The 24712-nt window shown below is 39.5% G+C and overlaps 1 long non-coding RNA gene across 2 annotated transcripts in view; it reads left to right on the forward strand.

Annotated features, from left to right (window-relative positions):
• The window catches only part of LOC113922569, a 42138-nt gene that overhangs the window by 14920 nt on the left and 2506 nt on the right, over window positions 1-24712 (forward strand). The window contains exons 2-4 of one of the 2 annotated variants that reach the window (XR_003519988.2): window positions 3207-3385; window positions 9485-9549; window positions 19424-19494. This is a non-coding gene — a long non-coding RNA (uncharacterized LOC113922569). The remainder of the gene's footprint in view (window positions 1-3206; window positions 3386-9484; window positions 9550-19423; window positions 19495-24712) is intronic. The other variant, XR_003519989.2, reaches the window with a different exon arrangement.

The following is a 24712-nucleotide window of genomic DNA, read 5'->3' on the forward strand; positions in this document are numbered from 1 at the left end:
GCTTAACCAACTGAGCCACCCAGGCGGCCCCGGGCTACAGTCATATTTTTAAAAATGCATTTGGGGAAACATGTTATAATCTTTTATGCATCTAGGGTTCGCATGCACCATTTTCTCTTATCAATAAATTCTTTACTCCCATCTTCACTTGACTAATACTTAATATAAAGACAAATGTTATGAAAGCATTTATGTATCATCAGCATCAGGCTAAATGACTTATATTCATTAATTTCATTCAATCCTCACAATAACCCTGTGAAGGAGGGATCTCATTTTGTAGATGAGAAAACTGAAGTTCAGAGAGGCTAAGTAACTTGCTTAAGGTCACCCAGCAGTAATCTGGGAGAGCTGGGCTTTGAACTCAAGGAATTCAAGAACTCATGTGCATGTTTCTAGGCAAGCCTCAGTGCAACTGTTGCCTCTTCTAGGAAGCCTTCCCTGCTGTCTTTACTTATGGGTGCGTCTTCGGCATTTCCACAAAGCACATGCGCACATCTGTCTCCATCACGGTACTCGTCATGCCTGATTAGAAGCATTCGTCCATTTGTTGTTTCCCTTTCTTTCCTAAACTGTGAACTACTTGAGGGAGGGAAGGATTCCTAACATCTCTGATTCCTCAATCCAGAGCACAGTGCCCAGTATTAAGTAGGATCTTGGTAAATGTCTGTTGAATAAATGGAGGTGTGAGAAAACATGGTATATTATTGGGGGGATGCGGGTGGGGGCCAGAGAATAGGGAATATGGACTAAGTCTAAACAGGTAAATTGGTGTCACATCATGAAGATTGGTATATTCTGGGTTTAGGAATATGCAAATAGCCGTCCCAGAATCCTTTATCCTCTTCACCTGCATAGATATTAGACTTTTCAGTGCTGTAACTCTGTTCTGGGGACACTAACCAGTGATATGCCTGTATATGTTTAACAGCTACCTCCTCCTTCCTTGGCCCCACGAAAAGCCCCGCTTTGTTGTGCTTTTGGAATTCCATGGTGTACATGCTCCCGTAATGGTCAATTTCAAGCTCCCAATGTGACGTTACTGAACATGAAAGTGGGAAGGGACTCGCAGTATCGTGCCGATATGAATATTTCCACCACAAAGTTACAACAGACACAAGGAGCTTCCAGACCACACCTAATAGTCAAATATAGTGAAGTCCTTAGGAAGGGATGAGTTTTGAGGTTTATTACCTTTGTTTTTAATATGTCTTTAATTACAAGTTTATGTAATTTAATTTTTAATCATGGCTGTGTTTAACATCTGGCTTATAAAATTCCTTAAATTTTAACAACTGGCTCCCATGAGCTGATGTGAGCTGACACCAGTGTGACTAATCTTTTTATATGGTGATTCATTCAAGCCCAGCTCCTGGGCCTAATCGTATTCTGAAGCAGGTCACTCTAAGAAGATCTGAGTGAGTAGCTTTTTGAGGTGGCGTTAGCTCCCTTGTAATCTGCTCTAATCTTTGTCATCCAGTTCCCGAGCACTTAAGTTTTGACCTTGTTTTGCAATAACCAACATGTCCTACAGATATCACCATCCTTGTAGAGACTGCTTTTTGTCCTGAATACTAGTTTCCCTCTGATGCTTTCTCCAGTCAGGGTTTATGAGTCGTAAAATTTCTGCACTGTACAATGTGGAGCCATTTACATGTGGACTGCTTGCTTGGACTATCCCCTGATACATTTTGTTCTACTGCTTACCTGCCCCGCTACTGCTTAAATACCTGCACTGGTGTTCAGACTTGCTTTTAATTCTAGTACATGGTTCTTCTAATCTGCTTATCCTCTTAGTTTTGGATCTACTTTTGGACTGAAGATTCTGTATTCCTTTGGCTTCAATAACTGACACTTGGCCTTATTCCATGATCTGATTACAGGGCTGTCTGGCTTCCTGACATTGGTCTAGCCAATCACAGCTCAAATTCAAATGCTGGTAAAATAGCAACATTAGAAAATGAGCTAATTTAAGCAGGTATTACTATCTTATTATTAGCAATATCTGTCAATGGCTGCAAAAACCAGGGTTGCCTTACTTGCAAACGATTCCTGGAGATCTGGGAATTTTGAAGCATGCTTAAGTTAAAATAATGGAGCAAATGAATTAAACAAATGGCAGCTCTTCACTAGCTGTCAGTTCAAGGAAGCTTCAGAGGAGACTGAGTGAACATCTGGGTCTTTTATAGATTGAGTTTCTCTTTGCTCTTGCCTGTAGGAAGGCCACATGGGATAAATCTAGGCTAAGCACTAGACGTTTCTGAAATAAAAGACACTATGCTTATGCATAGTCTTGTACTTCTTTGCTATTTGAACCTAATAAAATCAAGGCTCTTCATTAAGAAGGGGGCTTGGCATTTCTCTTAATGTTCAACAGATATTAACACTGGTAACCTACTATTGATACCGAAATAGTGTTAATAGATTTCAGTCTTGAATACTGTTGAATGATCTAGAGATCAACTTGAGAAAAACCACAAGGGGAAAAGCATGTTAAAAACTTGAGTTGGTTCTCCCAATGGGAAAAAAACCTTTAGCTGGTAGTCCAGGATTCATGCTGTTGGTCAGGCTTCATTGACACTTTGCCCCTTTATAGAGGTGACTGGGGCAGTTCCCAGTCCAGGAAAAGGTCTGTGAGCTCATCACTGAACAGAATGAATCCTTATTAACTCCAAGATTGTGGGATTTTTCCACACTCCAAGAGAGTAGCTGTATGTAATGACATAGTAAAAATTTGCCCTGGGAGAGGAAGTTGGTTTTCTGAAGAATATTTTCATTCTCAGACTCTATCCATAGAGAGAATTACCTTAAATCTTTTCCTGGAAAGGTAGGGTTAGAAACAAATATTCCAAGAAATAAACAACTGAGGGAGTTTGGAGAGCTTGGCATCTTATCTTTTCATCAAAGAAAGTGATGCCAAGCAGGGCAGGCTTTGTGGGCCCGTGAGCCATGCAATTGCAGAGTCTTGTGCTGAGAAAGTTTCCACACTTGGCTTAACGTTGTTGCCATTTTGGATTTCTTATTTTGTGAACAAGGGGCCCCACATTTTCATTTTTCATCACTGGGCCCTGCAAATGATGTAGCTGGTCCTAAGGACAAAAGAGGCGGGATTAGGCTTTTGAAGAGGATTTTTTTCTGCAAGAATGCCCCAGGATAACTCTGAAAACATGCCTTGAAAAAAAAAGGTATCATTTTTATTTATCCAGCCAGGCAAGAAAAAACCACGAGTGCCACAAATGGTGTTATAAACATCCAAGTGTGTGCAACAGCTAAAATTTGGATACCCATGTCGGCTTGGCACACGTCACCTCATCCTTCATTCCCTATTTTGCAGTTGAGGATATGAGACGCAGAAAGGATAAGAAAATCATCAGAGGTCACACAGGTAAGTAAGTAAGTAGCAGAGCTTAGATTTAAACCAAGGCAGTATGGCTCCAGAATGTTTTTTATGTGATGTTTTTCCTTTTTTACTAAATGGAGTAATGACATTGGTGCTAAAAGATGTTTTGCACTACCTCCGGTTATGCTAGTCATTACTTTTAAATTCAGAGAAAACTAATGAGCTAGGGCCCTTTAAAGGCCTAAGCCAATGGGCATTTGGAAGCTAATAGTGAATTGCACCATAGAACAAAACACATTCTTTCCTTTGGAACATCAACTACTGACTATTTTATTAAGGGGAAAGTACTAAACACATCACAGTTTAGTGTCTCATAACTGGCATTAAATTTTGACTCAAATATTTTTAACTACACTACTAAGCTTATGTGCCAGAGGCAACATTTTCATCCTTAGAAATTTATCCTATACTTTATTTCTTCCAGGGAATTGAGGATTTGGCTTATACTTGCTGGATACATTACATGATCCTATAAAGCCATTTTCAAAATAAAGAGTCTTACCTTGATTTTAGTTTTTAAAATCTTTGTAGGCATCAGACCATACTGGTTTGAGGATGGGCTCTAGCATCTCATGGCTAATTTTCTGGTCCTTAGATTTGCATCTGTGATAAAGATAATAGAAACAGGTAGCTCAACATATTTGCCACAAGACTAGGAAGCACCCAGCACTTGCTAGAACATAATTAACACTCTGTATATATGAATAATTGTTTCATTTATGAAAACTTGGGTAGAATAGTACCATAGGTGGATCTCAGGGATATAACATCTCTAAGCTTCAGTTTCTTCAGCATAAATCAAGTTAATAACACCCATCTCACAGGGTGTTACAAGGATTAAGTAGGATAATGTGTAAGAAGTGTTTAGCACAGGGCCTGGCATATACTAAGTTCTTACTGAATAGTATCTTCTATTATTCAATTTGAATTCTCTCTCTGTAATGTAAGTCTAGGTAATTTCCCAGTGAAATTTAGGACCTGGTATATAAAACTATTTTATTTTTAATAATATTTTTCTTCTCCATAGGTCATATTTTGTTAGGAGAATGAGATAAATGTTGGTTTTTACTGTACAGTAATACTTTTCTGTATTAATTATGCATCTTAAAAATAAACTTTGGAAAGACATGTTGGTCTTTTTCCAGTGATCCTTTTATAAAGGACTATTAAAATAACACATAAAAGAAATAACGTTCATTCATTATTCATACGTTGTAGCAGTGATTACATCAGCTCAGTCTGGCCATCGATTGGCCCTCGGAGCCTCCAATTCAGCCGGAGCTCAAGGAGCAGACAGCAGAGGGAAGGCAAACAGCACATCTTCTGTGTCTTCCAGAACTAGTTCTACCAGTGAGGCCCTCCTTCTCCTGTTCCTTCAGCTCTTCTCCTCCACGGGTCCCTTTCCCTCTGCCCACCAGTATGGTTGGGTCTTTTCAGACAAGAAACGAAATAATTTTTCTCTCAAACTTGTTCCTCCCTTCAAGTACTTTTTCATCTTTCCCTTTTCTTTGACTGCCAAACTTCTGATAAAAATGGTCTTTACTTCCTTAACATCTCTCACTTTTCACTCCCTCGGTTCACCTTGTCTTTCATCCCTATGACTTTCTGGCAATGGTTATCTTGAAAGCATGAAGAACCTCCCAAGTCATCAAGGTGTTTGACCTTTTCTTAGTCTTCATTCTTCTTGACCTGCCTGAAACATGTGGTACTGTTGAAATTATGACAGTCTCTTAGAGTCTGGGACATTGTTCATGCTTTTCTTGACATTTGTGTCTTGGTTTTTTCACAGAAAATGGCAATGATGCCCACTTTGCAGAATGTTGTGAGGATAAAATGAGATGTTATTGTTAACATGTATAGCAATCAGTAACATGCACTTGACAGTCTCATTTATCCACAAGACTCTAAGTCTTACACACTACATAGATGACTCCTGTATCTGTATTTTTGTTTTGATCTTTCTCTAGATGTTCATTCTTCTTTGACCTCTATTTTTACCTGTAATAATAAAATCATGGATAGTTAGAGCTAGAAGAGTTCTTAGAGAGACCACTCTCAATTTACAGTGGAAGAGATGGTAGTGTGCAGAGTAAATTGGTTTGGGCCAAGGCTGTTGGGCCAGTAAGGATGGCTTCAAATAACAGAAATCCCAATGAAACTGGCTTAAATGTGTGATCTTCCAGAACAAGAAGCATAAGAGTATGGCATGCAAAGGTTGGTTAGTGTAGCAGTTCAATGACTGCATTATGCGGCCCAATTTCTCTCTCTCCTGGCTCTGCCATCCTTAGCATGTTGGTCTGTTCACAGGCCAGCTGCTGGTGGTTAGATGGCTACAAGTGGTTCCTAGGGTCCCATTCATACCTGACAATGTCCACTGAAAGGACAGACCATCTCTTCCTGTATAGTTCTTCTTAAGAGTTAGAGTTCACTATCCTAAAGCCCACAGCTGACTTTCCTTCATGCTTCATTGGCCAGACTTGTGACATGCCTTGGGAATGGGAAATGTGATTGACTTAGATCAATCAGAATTTACCCCCCGAGGCTGAGTCTAGCCTCCTCTGAAGTACATGGACTACCAAGTTGGGTCAACACAGAAACTAAATCTGGTTTCTTTGAGACTAGAAAGGAAGAAGATGTGGTGGAAAATGAAGGTTGGGCCAGGTCCCACAATGTCTGTCACTGTCTCCCAGCCACAACTAGAACTCAGATTTCTTGATCCTTACCCAACTCTCTTTCAATAATTCTTACTGCCTCTCAACATTGGAGTCAGACTCAAGATGTCCACCATCTAACTGATCACCTTTCCACTCAGACTTGCCCCTTAACATGTTTTCCTATGTACTGACGATTTTCTTCTGCAAGTAGGCTACCATTTTCTCTACTAGTTAGCCAGCTTTGACTTCTTTCTTTCCCTTGTTCTCTGTACTCATCATGCATCTTAAAAATAAACTTTCATAGTTTATTTTTATATAAAGTTCATAGTTCATTTTGTAAATCTTATTTAACCTCTCTATAAAAAAATCTCTTACATTCACTGTTTTCTTTCCATTATTACCATTGGTTCTGGATGACATCTTTATTATATATGACTTGGATTATTACAATAGTCTGGTAACTGATCTTCCTGACTCACCTCTCTTTCTAATTCTCATATACTCTTCAAATCACTGCTATATTCATCTTCCTAAAATATTCTTCTTACTTTTGAGAAGGGTGTCCAATGAGACTAAGCTCTAATAGTTTTTAAAAATTAGAATAAATTGGTATTTGAAAGTTTCCTGTAGCTTCTATTTCTAGTGTTAGAATTTACAGATTTCCTTGGGGCAGATATCCTTTTACCTGAGAACAATCTATAGAATGGTCTCTTTTAGATAGATGTAAGGCCAATAGGTACCATTGTTTAGAGGCAAATGTGCAACAGAACTTTTGTTTTACATTGACAAATAGTGCCTTTCTGGGAGGTTGTAAAAAAAAGAAAAGATGGGTATATTTGCATAAGGTACAAGGAGCCTTCTGGGAAGTAGTGGATAAAACTAGGACACTTTTTGAAATTTAATATTATTAGAAAAGTATCAGATGAATTAAAATAGACTCAACTTAGGGCATTTGGCAAAGACATCAAATGCCTTTGAGGAGTAACTCATCATAATAAAAGGAGAATCCAGAATGATGACCAAAGCCATATGAGAAGTTTAGAATGGGTTTGGGGAGGCCTGTTTCTGGAATGGGCTATCTGAGCTTAGTTGGGGGGGGGCTTTAAAAAAATGCTGCATGCATATGTAAGTGTAAATATATACATGCTGGAAGCCGAAGTCATGCAAGGGCAAATTTAAGAGTCTAGTACTGATGTGACTTGGGATTTCTACAGCTGGCCTAATACTAATGGAGAGCCATCTCCACTTGCACTTGAGGAATTCTTATGAAGTGATAGCACCAATGAGTTAGTACCTCGTGCTCTTTGGGAGGACTGTAGGATTTTGGAATCACAGTTTTCTTGCAATCAGGCAAGAAAAAAAGATATAAAGCTATCTGGATTGGAAAGAAAGAAGTAAAACTCTCTTTATTCAGAGATGACATGATTGTTTACATAGAAATTCCTATGTAATCTATGAAAGAGCTACCAGAATTAATAAGTAACTTTAGCAAGACTGTAGGATATGAGATCATATACAAAGATCTATTGGATTTCAATATATAGTACTAGCAATGACTAATCAGACATTGAAACAAGAATGATTTAAAATAACATAAAAATATGAAATATTTGGGGATTAATTTGAGAAAAGATGTGAAAGATCGGTACATGGAAAACTATAAAACATTGCTGAGAGAAATTAAAGAAGACCAAAATAGACATACTGTGTTTAGAGACTGGGAGACTCAACATGGTGAAGAGCGTTCTCTCAGTTAATATATAGATTCAGTGCCATCCCAATGAAAATCCCAGCATGTATTTTTTTTCTGGTAGAAATTAATAAGTTGATTCTAAAGTTTACATGGCAATGCAAGGGATCTAGAATAGCTTAAATAATTTGAAATAAGAGAACAAATTTGGAGGACTTACCCTATCTGACTTCAAGCCGTTTTATAACACTTTAGTAATTAAGACAGTGTGGCAGTGTGGTATTGGCATCAAGGTAGGCAAATAGATCAATGGAACAGAGTAGAATCCAGAAATAGACCTAACATATATGGTCAATTGATTTTTGACAAGGGTATTTAGATAAAAAGGATAACTTTTTCAACAAATGATGTTAGAACAGTTAGATATTTATCTGCAAAAAACCCCCAATTCCCCCCAAACCCTTCAATTCATATCATATGAATTTTGCACCATATACAAAAAAATTAATTCACAATGGATCATAGACCAAAATGTAAAACTCTTAAAACAGGAAGAGAACACAGAAGATCTTTGTGACTTTGAGTTAGGCAAAGATTTCTTAAATGCAATGTCAAAAGCACACTCCATAAAAAAAAAAAAAAAGGATACATTAGACCTCATCAAAATTAAGAACTTCTACTCTTTGAAGCCCTTTTCAAGACTGGGGAAAATATCTGTAAATCATGAATCTGATAAAGGGCTTATATTCAGATTGTATAAAGAACTCTGGAATCTCAATAATAATAATAATTTTAAAATGGGCAAAATATTTGAGCAGACACTTCATCAAAGAAGCTATAAAAGTGGCAAATAAAAACATGAAAAGTATTAGTCATTGGGGAAATGCAAATGACAACCATAATAAAGTATTACTATACACCTATTCGACTGTCCAAAATTAGAAAGCAGAGACCACGCCAAGCGTTCTGACATGGAACACTGAAATTCTCATATAATGCTGGTAGGAATGCAAAGTGATAAACCATTTTGGCAAATACCTTGACAGTTATTTAAAAAGCACAACAGAAACCTACTGTGTGAGTCAGTCACTTCACAGCTAGGTATTAACACAACAGAAATGAAGGCATATGTCCATATAAAGACTTGTATATGAATATTGAAAGTAGCTTTATTTGTAATAGCCCCAAACTAAAAACAATGTAAATGTCCATCAAAATGGTGAATGAGTAAACAAATTATGGCATATCCATACAATGGAATATCACTTATTAGTAAAAAGGAACAAACTATTGATACGCCCAACAATATGGATGAATCTCAAAAAATTGTGTTGAGTGAAAGAAGCCAGACTGAAAAGTCCATACTGTGTAGTTCCATTTATACAAAATTCTTGAAAGTGCCAATTAATCTACAGTGGCAGAAAGCAGATCAGCGGTTGCCTGGGGATAGAGCAGGAGGGAGAGATTATGAAGGGGCACAAAGAAATCCGTGGGGGTGATTGATATGTTCATTGTCTTGATCTTGGTGATGGTTTCATGGGTGTACACACATGTCAAAACTTACCGAATTATATGCTTTAAACATGCACAGTTAATTATATGTCAATTATACTTCAATAAAGCTGTCTAAAAGAGAGATATTTTAAATAGGCAAAAATAGGTAAAGTGAGTCTATATTCTCCAACTGACTAACCTCCAAACCCTTGGGTCTGGCTTTTGCTCTCCCTGATCTGATTTCAGGCTAACATTCCTGCTGTATTTCCCGCTGACATTTTGAATTCCAAAGGGGACTGTTTCCTGAACAGGTATTACATTTTCTCATGCATTTCATTATCCTAGAAGGGTTGGCCTACCATCTTCTGATCTCCTCACATAGACATAATCCCTCCTTCTTCTGAACTCCCACAATGCTTTGCATCTTACTTTCTGGCTCTCATCACATTTGTCTTTATATTTAGCTTGTAAACACATTTCTTACCTCCCCTATGAGACTGGAAGATTCTTGAAGTTAGTGACCTATGGATTTATTATTTGTCCCAGTCCCCTAATGGCATTTTAGAGAATGTCTTACAAGTAGTATACACACACACACACACACACACACACACACACACACACACACACAATATGTTTAATGGAAGATTTTAAAAATATGGGCCCAAAGACTAAAAACATTTTATTGTGTTTAAAAAATATGAAACTTCTCCTAATTGTGATGTATGCAATCTTCATTCACATAAGATTGGGGAATATTTCCCTTCTGTTTAGGTTGTTTCATCTCTCAATCTATTGTAAATACCTTGTCATCTTTAAGACATTTCTGATTACCTAAGTACCAGAAACTATTGTTTGTAGTAGATTTGTAATTGTTTATGGATCTCTCATATAATATGCAACAGTTGAGCAAAATGGCATAAAGATGCAATGATTATATTATAGAGAAAATAACATAAGTCTGTTTCTGGAACATGTTTTTCTATTTTTGACCCCATGTTGAAATAATGAAACCCAAATCCTATCTAAGAAATAGGCCAGTGATAAAACCCAAGAATAATTTTGTGGCAGAGTTAAAGTGAACAAGAAACCAGGCTAAGAGGAAAGCTTTATTTCAGTTTCAAATATCTGAAAATTTGGGAAATTGGATGAAAGGGGTTCAGGAAATTGTACCGGATGAAAATGATGTTTTGTATTTGTTCTAACGGAAAAGCATCTATTTCCCTCACACAGAGATGGAGACGTAATGGTCTCAAATCTAATGGAAGTGCTCATTGCCAGGAGTATTGTAGTTTTGAAATGGGTTTGTTTGAGGATTCTAGGTCTAATTTCATATCATTAAACTCTGAAATTACAGAAGGCTTTCTGAAGTAATCCTTGTGCCTCAAAATGGCCTCATGGTACACCACAAGCCTGTTTGTGTACCAAGTCTGAAGAGCTTGTAATACAGTCCTCCTTTCTATAGAAACCAGCGCTGTGTCTCTGTTCTTGCCTTTCCCATGGGCTGTGTTTCTTGTGGCGCACAGTGTCAGACCTCAGCTTGGGTACTACAGGTTTCTAAAGCTGATAATATGGCAGAGGTGACAATGTCCGGGTTTGGATGAGACCTGGGTTTGAATACTAATTCCAGACACATGAACTCCGTGGCCCAGATCCAGTCTGCTAACCTCCCGAGCCAAAACTTCCCCATCTGCCAAAAGGGTACCATGAATGTCAACACTTAGCATGGTGCTTGGCACAGAGAGCACACACTCAACACGTGTGCGGTTAGTATTATTAGCAACCAGAAATTATCTTAGTTTTACTTCAAGAAAGTAGTCTTAGCCTTGTGCTAAGGATAATTTTTTCCCAAGATTTTCTTTTTAAGTAATCTCCACCCCCAAAGTGGAGATTGAACTCACAACCCCGAGATCAAGGGTTGCATGCTCCACCGACTGAGCCAGCCAGGCGCCCCTGTGCTAAGGATCACTTTAAAAAATGATAGTGTAGATGTGGGTGTTTTTCTTAGAAACATTTCTAGAGGAAATTTGGTGGCTGTGTATCTAGTGTTAAAAGGCCTACCCAAACTTGTCCAAGAGATACACCGTGTCCATGCCTTCAAATAGATACACAAATGGTGTTATGGAACCCCCAGATATTGTCCACTCAATTCACTGTGGGCAGGAAGAGGATCTATTTTTAAGCGGAGGGAAGAAGACCATAAATGGTTAAAAATAGGATTCTCCTCTGTCTTTTGGCTGCCACTTTCACCCTTCATTTTTCTGTCCACCCCCATGGTTCCTAAAGTCCTCTTATCACCTCTGTTCACTTTCCCCCCCTTTTTCTCTACTTTAGAAATGGTATGTATTATGAAAGAGAAAATTCTTGACACCGTCCCCAGAAAGTCAGTGGTGGGGGTAATGCATTTTTAACCCCAAACACCTGGCCTCCTTTTATTTGGCTGCCAGAATGAGGAGGTTTTTTGATTATTCAAAAAAGTCCTCTTGCTGGTGCTCACAAATGACTAAAAAGGTTAATAAATTTCAGAATCTGCCTTGTAATCCACGGAGATAGAACTTTGCAAACACAGACTTTTCTTTTTAGATTGAATCTGACATTATGAAAAGCTAGCCCTCTCTTCCCGCACTCAAAAGTATTTATCCAGGCTTTACACACTGAGTAGCAAGAGCGTAGCAAGGGAGCTAACATTAACCGTGGGTCCGCTCTGCAGAAGGACTCTCACACACATTTCATGTGGGCTTCATAACAGGCCCATGGGGAATGCATCACTGTTTCCATATTTCATAGGTGAGGGCATGAGGGGGCTTCAACACGCCCCATCGGGGAGGGACTCGCTCTGGTGCCATTTCCCCAAGCACTGGTGACCCCGTGCAGGATTTAGCCGTTGTCTCCCCCTGACCCCTTCATCCCAGTTGTGTAAAACCTTGATACGAGGTCCTCTCTGCCCACCACGCAGTGCCAGTTATGGCAAGATGTCACTCCCAATTTCAACCACCCTTTGTAGTCAGTCAATTCTTGGGGTGTCAAGTGCAGAGGCCATCTTTCAAGGAAAGAGGGCTTTGAAATGACTATCCCCTCCCTCAGTGGTACAGGCACAGCATCTGTCTCCCTAAATCTCTTTCATGGGCTCTGCTTGCATAGAGGCAGGTCTACGAGTCCCTTTCTGTTGACTGGGGTGGTGAGGTAGTGTGTGGGGGACGACAGTGGGTGAGAACCCCAGTTGCCTCTCAGTGGTGCCTCTCAGTGGAGCCTGCAGAGCACAGCAGGAGTGTGGGGTGGTTTTGGTTTTCAGTTATGATTCTGAGAAAACAACATCATTTACACATAGATGGTCAGATTTAGTCCTTATAACAAGTCTGTGGCGAAGGTTCATGGAGTGATTACGGGTACGGGCGTAGGTTTGGATCACTGCTCTTACACTGTCCATGGTAAGTTCAAGCAACTTGATTATCAGTGTGACTCTCACCTTCCTGTGACTCAGCCTCCTCTCTCTATGATTCGCTTACCTTGTTCTCCTGTGAAGAGCGAATGAGATAACCTCCATGGTAGTAAGCATGCTCTGCGTGTTCACTGTTGCCATCTCTGGTTTCCAGATGAGGAAACTAACGCCCAGATGGGTTAGATAACTGCCCAAAGTCCCCGAGCTACTAAGTGTTTTCAGAACCCATGCTCTTAGCTGTGCCTCCATGGCCGTGCCTCTTAGCCTTTCCCACATCCTGACACACATGGAAAATATTGTTACTCATTTGGCCTTGGGGGGAATGAATGGGATAACTCAAGGCTTCAGGCGATGGGTCTGGTGGGCTCTGCCCATCCCAAGCTCCTTCTGGTCAGCTGGTACTTTGCTGTATTGGAACAGATGCCAAGGATGTCAGGTAAGTCTTCCTGGAGGAAAGGCTGTTTTCTGTGTAGCTTGAACAGTTAGTAAAGTTTAGTAGTGGGGGCGGGGGCGGTGAGGTTGGGTATGAGGGACTGCTTAATTTTCTCTTCTGGAAAATGGAGATCACAATACTATCTTTTTTACAGAATACTCCGAAACTGAATGAAGGAACATATATGGAAAGGCTTTACAAAATGTGATATCAATTCTAGCTGTTACTCTTTCTAAGGAAAATGGACAAAATATTTGAAATTGTAAGAGTGGTTTAGGCATAGTGGTTATAGAGATGGAACATTTCTACCGAACATTCACTCGGGGAAAGGTACAGCTTTGATAGGACCTTCCCTCCACCCCCTCATGCCCTCCCTCCCCACTTCCTTCCTTTCTTTTTATCTTTAACCAAATAAAAATGGACATTCGCTTCTTCCAAGGTTTGTTATGAGGCTTAACCTATTTTCATCAAGTAACTGAAGCAAGTAGGAATAAGTTCAAGAGTCCTATAATCCCAAGCTAGGTGATCTCTGAAGGTCAGACTAATTTGGCTTTTCTCAGGAAATGGCATGCCGGGCCATCTCCATGACATAGTCCCAAGGCTTCTTTGGGGAGGGCTTGTTCTGACAGGCAAGACAGCCAGGCACAAGCTGGACCCAGAAACACAGCTTTAATCGTTAGACGGGAGAGATTTGGGGCTGTCAGTCAGCTTGTCTCTTGCCCCAGGGCCTGACATCTGAGTCCCGTAGAAAGGGGGATGGGAAGGTTGTGAGTAAAGCTTGTAAGGGCCACCATAATGATAATGTTGTCCGTCTCTGGGGCCCAAGGATGTCTGCCTTGGTCCTGTCTCTCTGAGAGCGTAAGTCAAGGGAGGAAGAGAGACATTCTTCCCAATTGTTCGGTGTAACACCAAATTTGCCTTGTCGTCCTGACATCAGCTCCACGGCATCAGCTGTACCATCTCCTGATGGCAATACCTGCTGGACATGGTGAACAGTAAAAGGATGAAGGCAAGGGGAAGAGAGTAGCAGGTGTCATGCGAATGGCGACTAGACTTGTCAGGATATGGGAAATGTTCATATGTTGTCATATGGAAGAATGATTAGAGGCAAAAAATAGGAAAACCCTGGTTACACATAAAACAAAAACAAGTCTTGGGGCATTTCCACAAGTCTTCATTGCTATTTCAATCCTACTGTTTTGTACCCTTGAGCTACTTGTACTTTGAGATCCAGGATGAGATGTGTAAACTAACTTATCTCAAAATATTACCCATTTTAAGAACTATTTTTTAAAAGAGTACATTTAAAATTTGTTCAACTTTGACATTTTCTTTCCTGAGTTTACTATAAAATTCAAGTCAAGTAACCTGCACAAATGCATCAGTATTTTAAAAGCTACCAATCTTACACATAAAAAAGGCGGCTCACAATCTTCAATAATCTTTAATGTAACATGCATTCATTATATATGAGCCCTCAAAGGAGAAACTCACGTTGTTCAGAATCCTAAGTGCTACAGAATGGTGGCTTTGGGATAGTTAAATACCACATATTTGCTTTGTAAAACCACCATCAAATGACTTTAGCATATTAACCCTGAAAGTCATCACGACTCTTTTTTCTCTAATCATGAGGACTAAGCAAAAGAAGAGTATTTTCTCTGATGTGACATTCTTGTGGTCATAGTTTTCGCAAGATACCCTCCTTGAAATTTGACTCTGATGATGTTCCTCCGGCCTTGGAGAAGCTGACTCATTCTTTGTGGCTGAACTCAAATGTCACCTCCACCATGAACTAGTCCCTAACGCCTCGAAAAGAATTAATTGCTCCCATGGAACTTGGTACATGCCTCTGTTATGGTACCATTATCACACATACCTAGGTATGCTTGTGTTTGTTTACCCAATAAACTATGAGGTCCTGGGGCCTGGGGATGGTTTTTGGCATAGGAGGCACTTAATAGATAATTATGGAATTAAACTGATACTATGTTTAAGATACAGATACATTTATGCACTTGTACAAACAAACAGAAAAAAAATGTTCAAGGGGCTATTGCCATCCAGACATAGAATTAAAAAAAAAAAAGAATTTTAGGAAGTTGTCATCGTAAAATCTCCTTAACTGGAGAGATTCAAGAAAGGTCGACAATATTCTGAGGTGAACGGCTGAGTTAATGAATGAAAGAAGATTTATTCTGTTATCTAATGTATGCTTGATTTACATCTGTATTTAAAACTAGAACCCAGGGGAAGGCAAGGGGTTGGGTCTGATATTTATTGAGTGACTTCTGTTTACAAGGTTCCACAATTGGGGATTTCTTTTTTTTTTTTATTTTTTATTGTTATGTTAATCACCATACATCATTAGTTTTTGATGTAGTGTTCCATGATTCATTGTTTGTGCATAACACCCAGTGCTCCACGCAGAACGTGCCCTCTTTAATACCCATCACCAGGCTAACCCATCCCCCCAACCCCCTCCCCTCTAGAAACCTCAGTTTGTTTTTCAGAGTCCATCGTCTCTCATGGTTCGTCTCCCCCTCCGACTTACTCCCCTTCATTCTTCCCCTCCTTCTATCTTCTTCTTCTTTTTTTTTCCTTAACATATATTGCATTATTTGTTTCAGAAGTACTGATCTGTGATTCAACAGTCTTGCACAATTCACAGCACTCACCATAGCACATACCCTCCACAATTGGGGGTTTCTGATACATGATTTCACTTTAGGTGCAACCACCCTATTGATTGAGTCTTACCGGCTCCTTTTGTCAAATGGGGAAAACTGAGTTTTGGAGGTTCAGCAAGTGAACACAGTCATTCCATCTGCTAAGTGGCTGAATCAGAATTTGAACCCAAATCTGAAAAGATTTCTTAGTATCTGTCTCTATGTGTTTAAAAAAAGTGAAGATTTCAACAGTTATTAAGATAATTCAGGGCAACCCTTACCTTGTAGCCTACATTTTCCTCTCTTAAATAAATATCTAAGGAAAAGGTTTGGGGGAAGGGCTTGAAGTAGGTCATAGGTGTGGTGGGTAAACAGGTGGACTCAGAGTCAGAAACCTGGGTAGAGAGCCTGCTCTGTCATGTTCTAGTGGTGTGACCTTGGGCCAATTATTTAACCTCCTTGAGCCTCAGTTTCTTTAACTGTAAAGTGTGGAAATGGGTAGAGGGGAATAATCATCGTTTGTATCCGATAGGATGTTTTAAGTATAAAATGGGAGAGCCCACTAAGCAGCTAGCCAAGCACCTGGCCAATAATAATTACTTTATCATTTTAATAATGTAAATATATACAGATCTCCCTCGACTTATGACAGGCTTCCATCCCAATAAACCCATCATCAGCCGAAAATCTCTTAAGCCAAAAAGCATTCAATACATCTAACCTACTGCACATCACAGCTTAGCCTAGCCTGCTTTAAATGTGCTCAGAACACTTACATTAGCCTACGGTTGGGCAGAATCATCTCACACAAGGCCTATTTTGTAAGAAAGTGTTGAATGTCTCAGGTAATGTATGAAATACTCTCCTGAAACACAGAATGGTCGTATGGGGACAGAAAGCTCGCAAGTGTATGAGTTGCTGCCCCTCACGACGGTGCAGCCAGCCATCCTGAGACCGCGTCGCACCGCATACCACTTGCCCAGGAAAATACCGAAATTCGAAATTTAAAGTACAGTTCCTACTAAATGCATATTGCTTTCGCACCATTATAAAGTCAAAAGATCATACGTTGAACAATGTCTGCATAAGTGATCCTTAAATTTATTTCAAACAACATTTTCCATTCTACTGGTTTCACTTTCTGACATAACCTTTGAATTTCATTAAGTTTTTAGGGGGAGGAATGCTGTGATTTTTTATTTTTCATTATTTATTTATTTATTCATAATCGATTGCAATTATCTCCAAAATTTGGTCTGTCATTTTCCTAAAGGCATTTCTGGTAGAACTTCAGTGTTTTGCAATGTCCTGAATCATCGGCTGAGTAATGTGAGAATCGAAAGAAATATAGACTGTGTAACTCTTGAACCAAAAGAAATATAGACTGTGTAATTCTTTCTGGCTTTCATAATGAATGGGATAAGTCCATGAACTGTGTGTGTGTGTGTGTGTGTGTGTGTGTGTGTGTGTGTGTGTGTATAAAAACATATACATCTTGGATTTGATCCTGAGTTATTCCTTCGGTATAAATAGGACACTGAAAGGCACATTAACTTTTCCAGGTCACGAGGGTTTTCATTACAATGCTGGACTATTAATAGTTACCTAGTGGTGGAGAGGAAATGATGTTCCATTCCTTCTCCTCCCCAGAGGGCTTAGCATACCAGAGATCAACAGTGATTTGCAAGTGTCTGGTTCATAGTGTGCTGGTATTGTTTGTAAGGTCAAATTTTGGATGAACCTTTTTCAATGAAAAAAAATCAACAAGGGTGTCTTCACGAACATTCTGTTTCTTAAGGAAAATTATTTTACATGGAATTTACCTAGTGCACCACATAAGAATTCTTAGCACAGAATATCCAGCATGGCCTAAAAATTTATTTCCCTCAAGTTGCTTAAATGTCATAGTGTTTGGTACAAATAAGTAAATACCTCCTTGTGCAAATAATCTTGCCAAAGCTTCTCTGCTGTGGTCTCATATATAATGGTGCCATCTACATAGAAAAGGATAACTGAGTTATTACCTGGAGAACACAAACAACAGAGCCAGCCACAGAGATAATTCAGAAACCTTTATTTTGTTTTGTTATTCCATAAAACAAGATTATCTGCCCAAAGAATCTAGAAAATTACCTGTACTGTTTCCAACTGATTTTGTCTGGACTATTTCTGTGAGATCCACTGAACAGGCCACGTTGGGATGAAGTGGATTTGTTAGAATAATAAGATCTGTCACATGGCTGATATTATCAGGTTTTTACTAGACTATAAGCTGCTTGAGGGCACAGCCTGTATATTTATCTTTGGATCTCTCCTGTGTCTTGAAGGTTGGAGGCATTGTCTAACTAGTTATTGAACTGATTTAAATTCATTTTATTATGAAAATCATTTCTGAGCCTCCCAAGAATCAGACAGTATTTGAAAAATATATTCCTCAATACTCTTTTTTTTTATTACATCTGGTTTAGTTTCCCATTGGGATCTACATATGTATGGAAACATAAGTGTATATTTTGGAAATTATGGATTGTGACAAGGAAAGCAGCATCAAAAATTGGGTGACATTTGGCAAATATGGGTAAAATTACTGCAGACCTGTCTGGCCTAACAGAATTCATATAGATAAAGAGTTTTTGGGAAAAAAATTGTTTTCATGGCTGTTGTACATTATAGTTTGTCTTGCTTTTCTATTTTGCCAGTTTTATTATTAGATAAGCCTGAAAATCAGGTGAGGAGATGCTTGTGTGTTTGTGTGTGTATGGACGTAAACAAGAGATAAATGAAATTTCAGCCCAATAAGATGGGGCTGGCATAGAATGATGATGATAATAGCTATTAATTGAGAGTCCGATATGTATCAGGTCACCTTTATTTATTTTTTTTTTTAAGATTTTGTTTATTTATTTGAGAGAGACAGAGATAGCGAGAGAGAGCACAAGCAGGGAGGAGAGGGAGAAGCAGGCTCCCCACAGAGCAGGGAGCCCGATGCGGGGCTCGATCCCAGGACCCTGGGATCATGGCCTGAGCCGAAGGCAGACGCTTAACCGACTGAGACACCCAGGCGCCCGGTCACCTTTAAATACATAACATATTTAATGCATATAACAACCCTAGGAATTAACTGTTATTTCCATTTTTTAAGGTTAATAAGCTGATGTTCAGAGCTGTTTAATACCTTGCTCAAGCTCATACAGTAAGTGGCAGAGCTGAGATTCAAACCTGAAACTGACTAGGAAATCGGTCTTCTTCCTACGTACTGTGCTTGGCACAGGAGGCACCTACACATGGTGATTCTTAACAGTGTCAAAACATCTTTTTCTTTTGGAACAACCCTTGTCTGTAATTATTACCTGTAGAGTCTTTCTCTGAGCCTTACAGCTAGATTAAGGCTTTGTTGATGTAGAGCAATAAACTAGTCCAATCGCAGCTTTGAGTACTGGCAACATTTCCTGGGAAGTCAGTAACTGGACAAAAGTGAGTCACTTGAATAAAAGAAAAACAGTGAAGTGAGAGGGCGTTTAATGCTTTGTCTCTTTTTAATATAACAAATTAAACAATTTGAATTCTGAGTGGAAAGAAACAAGTGAGATGTTAGTTCACTTTTCAAACCATTTGAATTAATATCCTAACATTTTTACCTTCAGGTGGTGATGAAGAGCAGCATCGGAGAGCTGCAGGTGGAAGAGTTGAGAAAGAGCCTGTGTTTTCTCGGCTGGTAAGGGGCCAAGGTGTATTTTGACTGGGAGGAGAAGGGTAATATTAGAGTAATATTAACCAGTTTTGTAGTCAATCTCCCTTCTTATGCACACAGGACAAGGATAAAGTTAAAATGTTAAAACTGAAAACCAATTTATCTGACATTTTTATTCGAGTGGTGTGATGCTCAGCTACCAGGAAACCCAGGTCTGCCTAGATGGGCATCTAAAACACCTAAATTTCCTTGTTGTGCTATGGGCAAGGTATAGTGGTGAACCAAGGCAGCGTGGTTCCTGCCCTCATGGAGCTTATGGGCTAGACATAAGAAGACACAATAATTTCATATTTTTTAAAGATTTGATTTATTTATTTGAAATAGCACAGAGGGAGAGTAAGAGGGAGAAGCAGACCCCTTGCTGAGCAGAGAGCCCAACGTGGGGCTTGATCCCAGGACCCTGAAATCATGACCTGAGCCGAAGGCAGACGTTTAACCAACTGAGTCACCCAGGTGCCCCATGTGAGGACTTTTAAAGACATCACAGTCAAAGAAAATTCAGCAACTCAAAGGGAGAAAAATTGCCTCCAAAAGGCCCCTGGAACTAGCCCAAGGCTAGGATTGTTCAGGGGGACTGTGGGAAGACAAGTGCAGTTAGTTAAGGGTAAGACATCAGTAGGAGATGGCACTGCTCCCCTGGGGCTACTCGGTTGTCAAACAGGAGAGAATGCCTGGGCATTAACACTCTGTAACGGGTACCATCGAGATTTAATGCAAACCACCTTTTGTTCACTGACTTGAGGCAAGGTCTATGAACTCTAGCAGCCAATCACATTCACTTTCTGTGAAGAGCTTTTGTAATAATTAGAAAATATGTATTTCATTTATTTATGTTACTGAGGTGAACTTAACACGAAATTAGCCATTTCAAAGTGAACATTTCAGTGGCTGTATTCACCATGTTGTGCAGCCGTCACCTCTATTCAGTTCCATAACATTTTCATCACCCCAAAAGGGAACCCCATACCTATTAAGTAATTTTCTCTCATTCTCCTCCTCCTCCCTGTCTCTGATAACTACCAATCTTTGCTCGGTCTCTACTGTGGATTTCCCTGTTCTGGTTATTTATTAAAAATGAATCATATAATATATAATCTTTTGTGTCTGGCTTCTTTCACATAGCATAACATTTTCAATGTTGTAGTACATATCAGCACTTCATTTCTTTTTATGGCTGAGTAATATTCTATTATATGCATATACCACATTTTGTTTATCATTATTCATTAATAGACATTGGGCTATTTCAACATTTTAGCTCTTGTAAATAGGGCTTCTATGAATCTGTGTTGTCATAGTCCATTTGAACTGCTAAACAAAATACAGACTGGGTGGCTTATAAATACAGAAATTTATTGCTTTCGGTTGTGGAGGCTGGAAGTCTGGGATCAGGGTGTCAGCATGGTTGGGTGAAAGCCCTTTTATGCTCAAAGACTTCTTGTATCCTCACATGGTGTAAGGGGCTAGGAACTTTGTGGATCTCTTTTATAACACTAATCCCATTCATGAGGGCCCCACCCTGATAACTTAACCACTTTCCAAAGGCCCCACCTTCTAACATCATAACGTTGGCATTAGGATTCCAACATGTGATTTTGGGGAGACACAGACATTCAGACATTCAGACCACATCATGTGTGTACCTGTGCTTGTTTGAACACCTGTTTTCAATCCTTTTGAGTATACACCTAGGATAGAACTACTGGTCATATGGTAATTCTATGTTTAATTTTTTAAGGAACTACCAAACTATTTTTTACACTGGCTAAACGATTTTACATACCCACCAGCAATGAAAACAGTTTCAATTTCTCCACATCTTTGCCAACATTTGTTATTTTCCTTTTTTTTGTTTAAATTATAGCCTTCCTAATGGATACAAAGTGGTACCTCATTGTGGTTTGATTTACATTTCCCTAATGATCAGCATCTTTTCATGTGCTTGTAGGCTATCTGCATATTTCCTTTGGAGAAATGAGAAATGTCTATTCAAGTCCTTTGCCCATGTTTTAATTGGGTTGTTTTGTTGTTGTTGTTGTTGAGTTGGCACCCTAATTTTTGAGTCATGTAGTCCAGCTGTGTCACGATGCAAATCTAATCACCACAGCAATCTCAAAGGTGGGGTGTGGGCAGGGGGAAGAGAAAGCAAAGAGCACAAGAGAGGTGGAACTTGGGGTATGGCAGAAAGGGTGTCCCACCCAGCTTTACCTTCCTCCATAACTTAGACATCACAGTTTATCTTTCCTGATAACTCAGAAGAGGAAGTGACAGCTCTAGCATGGCACTTTGATGGGTACCATTTTCTGAATCTGTGACCTCAGCTTCATTCTCACTGCCCCTGTGTAGCCCTGCAATAAAGAGCTACCATTTTTTAGTGCACGTCACGCACATTATCTTGCTTAGCCTTCCCAACCATGCCAGGCCAGAGCTATTATCCTAATTTTACAGATTAGAAGAATTGAATCTTAGGTAGATGGAGTAACTGTTTCAAGATCACAATTAGAAGGCTGGGCACCAGGGTGGCTCAGTCGTTAAGCCTCCGACTCTTGGTTGTGGCTCAGGTCATGGTCTCGGGGGTTGTTGTTGGGCTCTGTGCTCAGTGGGGAGCCTGCTTGAGATTCTTTTTCTCCGTCTGCCCCTCCCCTCCATTTGGGCATGCGCTCTCTCTATAATAAATAAATGAATCTTAAAAAAACAAGAAAAGATCAGGACTAGGAGACTGAATGAGTAGGGACTCAATTCTCGCAGATTCACTCCCTTTTCCTATTACCCCACAAGTGGTCCCTCCCTTGCATGCATTATTGTCATAGTCTCCTTGCCTGTTTCCCTTTTTCAGTATTCGCTTCCTCAAAGTCCTCCACACTGTGGACTTGGGGCTTTTCTAAAACATAAGGCTTTTCATGCCACGCATGTCCTTGCTGAAGGTCTTTTAATGGTTTGTCATCCTACAAGATCCTCTGTCTTCCCTTTCAAGTTATTGTCTTTGGCTGTCCTCATTTGCACCCCACCTTATAGTCATGTCAAACTCCTCTTAATTTCTGGATTGGGTCAACCTGTTTCATAACCTTGCGCTCAAAACACAGAGTTCCTGGTGCCTGGAATGCATTAAGGACTCCCCTCCACCACAGGATTACATTATGAACTTTTCCCTATGCCATAAAAATGAACAAAAAGTGGCAAATAGGTAGTCAGGAGAAAGAAAGAGAGGAAGCTGTCATTATTTACATACCTCATTTTGACAGTCTGGAATATCCAAGAGAATCAACTGGAAAACTAGTAAGACCACTTAGTAGTCAGATACAAGATTTAAAAAAAAAAATCAGTCTATCTCCCAATCACCAACAGTAACCATTTAGAAAATGTAACAGAAAGAAGGCTCTCATTCACAGTAGCATCAAAAACTAAAACACTTTTGGTGGAATGCAAACTGCTGCAGCTACTCTGGAAAACAGTAGGGTGGTTCTTCAAAAAGTTAAAAACAGAACTATCCTACGACCCAGCAATTGCACTACTAGGTATTTACCCAAAGGATACAAAAATGCTGATTGAAGGGGCACATGCACCCCAATGTTTATAGCAGCATTATCAACAATAGCCAAATTATGGAACAAGCACGAATGTCTACTGACTGATGAATGGAAAAAGAAGATGTGGTACACACACACACACACACACACACACACACACACACACACACACACACACACACACACAATGCAATATTACTCAGCCATTAAAAAGAAAGAAATCTTGGGCGCCTGGGTGGCTCAGATGGTTAAGCGTCTGCCTTCAGCTCAGGTCATGATCCCAGAGTCCTGGGATCGGGTCCCGCATCGGGCTCCCTGCTCCTTGGGAGCCTGCTTCTCCCTTGCCTCTCTCTCTCTCTCTGTCTCTCATGAATAAATAAATAAAATCTTTAAAAAAAAAAAAAAGAAAGAAATCTTGCCATTTGCAACAACGTGGATGGAGCTAGAGTGTATTATGCTAAGGGAAATAAGTCATAATTTCACTCATGTGTGGAATTTAAGAAACAAAACAGATGAACATATGGGAGGGGAAAAAGAGAGAGAGGGAAACAATTCACGAGAGACTCTTAATGATAGCAAATTGAGAGTTGATGGAGGGACGGGGGGATGGGCTAGATGGGTGATGGGTATTAAGGAGGGCACTTGTGATGAGCACTGGGTATTGTATGTAAATGATGAACCACTGAACTCTACTCTTGAAACCAATATTGAACTGTATGTCAACTAACTAGAATTAAAAACAAACTATAAAACACCTAGAAACAATAAAATATGTGAATTCATACTTTTAAAAAGGACCTTTCTGGACTATTATTGAAAGATAGAAGAATAACATCTGAATCTGCAGCACAGTCCGTGTTTCTGCACAGTGTCATGTGGTGAGGAGCCTGAGGTCTGATCAATTCTTTCCTGGGTCATCTCAGAACAGTTGCTTCACTCCTCTAAGGTGTGGACTTTCTTCCTTCCTTTCTTTCTTTCTTTCTTTCTTTCTTCTTTCTTTCTTTCTTTCTTCTTTCTTTCTTTCTTTCTTTTTCTTTCTTTTTCTTTCTTTCTTTCTTTCTTTCTTTCTTTCTTTCTTTCTTTCTTTCTTTCTTTCTTTCTTTCTTTCTTTCTTTCTTTCTTTTCTTTCTTCTTTCTTTTTCTTGTCTTTCTTTCTTTCTTCTTTCAAGATTTATTTATTTATTTGAGAGAGAGCGAGAGCATGAGCGGGAGGGGCAGGGGGAGAGAGAATCTCAAGCAGAATCCCAGCTGAGTGCAGAGCCTGAGGTGGGGCTAATCCCGTGACCTGGAGATGATGTGCCGAGGTGAAACCAAGAGTCAGATGCCTCAACCGATCACATCACCCAAGTGCCCCCAACGTGTGGCTTTCTTCTTTATAAAATGAGAGTAATAATATTCATTAACTCCTGTGTCAAGGATGAGAGTTTAATAAAATGAGCTGATTAAATAAAATGATCTGTTTAGAACACAGCCCAGTGCCAGGCACATAGTAAGTACTTAATAAATTACCTATTATCCTAAAGATGCCAATTATCTTTAAGATAATCTATGCATTTAATGCAGTTCCAATTGCGCATTTGTTTTGGTTGTGATTTGTAATTTTACTAAGAGCTTTACAGGGTATTGTTTTTTCACTTTGTGTTTTTGGAGTCATG

Source organism: Zalophus californianus, chromosome 9 (assembly GCF_009762305.2).
Source record: "Zalophus californianus isolate mZalCal1 chromosome 9, mZalCal1.pri.v2, whole genome shotgun sequence".
Lineage (NCBI taxonomy): Eukaryota > Metazoa > Chordata > Mammalia > Carnivora > Otariidae > Zalophus > Zalophus californianus.